This window comes from Musa acuminata, unplaced genomic scaffold (assembly GCF_036884655.1).
Source record: "Musa acuminata AAA Group cultivar baxijiao unplaced genomic scaffold, Cavendish_Baxijiao_AAA HiC_scaffold_1136, whole genome shotgun sequence".
Lineage (NCBI taxonomy): Eukaryota > Viridiplantae > Streptophyta > Magnoliopsida > Zingiberales > Musaceae > Musa > Musa acuminata.
Window position 1 is genome coordinate 8,131,788 of NW_027021348.1, and position 2,500 is coordinate 8,134,287.

Sequence of the window (2,500 nt, forward strand, 5' to 3'; positions counted from 1 at the left end):
GCCATCTCAGCACCCTGGAACCCCCCGGGTGGCACAGGGCTGGATGGGGCTTTCGTATAGCAGGGACGGTGCTGCCTCTCGCTTCGCTCGCTGTTCGCCGCTCGCCGCTCGCTCGCGCAGCCAAAAATGGCCAGTTTTGGCCCGTTTTTGGGCAGTTTTGGCCTGTTTTTGGGGTGTTCTTGCGTGGCGTGGCGACCGTCGTGAGCGGAGCAAAATGTCAGCCATCTCAGCACCCTGGAACCCCCCGGGTGGCACAGGGCTGGATGGGGCTTTCGTATAGCAGGGACGGTGCTGCCTCTCGCTTCGCTCGCTGTTCGCCGCTCGCCGCTCGCTCGCGCAGCCAAAAATGGCCAGTTTTGGCCCGTTTTTGGGCAGTTTTGGCCTGTTTTTGGGGTGTTCTTGCGTGGCGCGGCGACCGTCGTGAGCGGAGCAAAATGTCAGCCATCTCAGCACCCTGGAACCCCCCGGGTGGCACAGGTCTGGATGGGGCTTTCGTATAGCAGGGACGGTGCTGCCTCACGCTTCGCTCGCTGTTCGCCGCTCGCCGCTCGCTCGCGCAGCCAAAAATGGCCAGTTTTGGCCCGTTTTTGGGCAGTTTTGGCCTGTTTTTGGGCTGTTCTTGCGTGGCGCGGCGACCGTCGAGAGCGGACCAAAATGTCAGCCATCTCAGCACCCTGGAACCCCCCGGGTGGCACAGGGCTGGATGGGGCTTTCGTATAGCAGGGACGGTGCTGCCTCACGCTTCGCTCGCTGTTCGCCGCTCGCCGCTCGCTCGCGCAGCCAAAAATGGCCTGTTTTGGCCCGTTTTTGGGCTGTTTTGGCCTGTTTTTGGGCTGTTCTTGCGTGGCGCGGCGACCGTCGTGAGCGGAGCAAAATGTCAGCCATCTCAGCACCCTGGAACCCCCCGGGTGGCACAGGGCTGGATGGGGCTTTCGTATAGCAGGGACGGTGCTGCCTCACGCTTCGCTCGCTGTTCGCCGCTCGCCGCTCGCTCGCGCAGCCAAAAATGGCCTGTTTTGGCCCGTTTTTGGGCTGTTTTGGCCTGTTTTTGGGCTGTTCTTGTGTGGCGCGGCGACCGTCGTGAGCGGAGCAAAATGTCAGCCATCTCAGCACCCTGGAACCCCCCGGGTGGCACAGGGCTGGATGGGGCTTTCGTATAGCAGGGACGGTGCTGCCTCACGCTTCGCTCGCTGTTCGCCGCTCGCCGCTCGCTCGCGCAGCCAAAAATGGCCTGTTTTGGCCCGTTTTTGGGCTGTTTTGGCCTGTTTTTGGGCTGTTCTTGCGTGGCGCGGCGACCGTCGTGAGCGGAGCAAAATGTCAGCCATCTCAGCACCCTGGAACCCCCCGGGTGGCACAGGGCTGGATGGGGCTTTCCTATAGCAGGGACGGTGCTGCCTCACGCTTCGCTCACTGTTCGCCGCTCGCTCGCGCAGCCAAAAATGGCCTGTTTTGGCCCGTTTTTGGGCTGTTTTGGCCTGTTTTTGGGCTGTTATTGCGTGGTGCGGTGACCATCGTGAGCGGAGCAAAACGTCAGCCATCTCAGCACCCTGGAACCCCCCGGGTGGCACAGGGCTGGATGGGGCTTTCGTATAGCAGGGACGGTGCTGCCTCTCGCTTCGCTCGCTGTCCGCCGCTCGCCGCTCGCTCGCGCAGCCAAAAATGGCCAGTTTTGGCCCGTTTTTGGGCCGTTTTGGCCTGTTTTTGGGCTGTTCTTGCGTGGTGCGGCGACCGTCGTGAGCGGAGCAAAATGTCAGCCATCTCAGCACCCTGGAACCCCCCGGGTGGCACAGGGCTGGATGGGGCTTTCGTATAGCAGGGACGGTGCTGCCTCACGCTGCGCTCACTGTTCGCCGCTCGCCGCTCGCTCGCGCAGCCAAAAATGGCCTGTTTTGGCCCGTTTTTGGGCTGTTTTGGCCTGTTTTTGGGCTGTTCTTGCGTGGTGCGGTGACCATCGTGAGCGGAGCAAAACGTCAGCCATCTCAGCACCCTGGAACCCCCCGGGTGGCACAGGGCTGGATGGGGCTTTCGTATAGCAGGGACGGTGCTGCCTCTCGCTTCGCTCGCTGTCCGCCGCTCGCCGCTCGCTCGCGCAGCCAAAAATGGCCAGTTTTGGCCCGTTTTTGGGCCGTTTTGGCCTGTTTTTGGGCTGTTCTTGCGTGGTGCGGCGACCGTCGTGAGCGGAGCAAAATGTCAGCCATCTCAGCACCCTGGAACCCCCCGGGTGGCACAGGGCTGGATGGGGCTTTCGTATAGCAGGGACGGTGCTGCCTCTCGCTTCGCTCGCTGTCCGCCACTCGCCGCTTGCTCGCGCAGCCAAAAATGGCCAGTTTTGGCCCGTTTTTGGGCCGTTTTGGCCAGTTTTTGGCCTGTTCTTGCGTTGCGCGGTGACCGTCGAGAGCGGAGCAAAACGTCAGCCATCTCAGCACCCTGGAACCCCCCGGGTGGCACAGGGCTGGATGGGGCTTTCGTATAGCAGGGACGGTGCTGCCTCTCGCTTCGC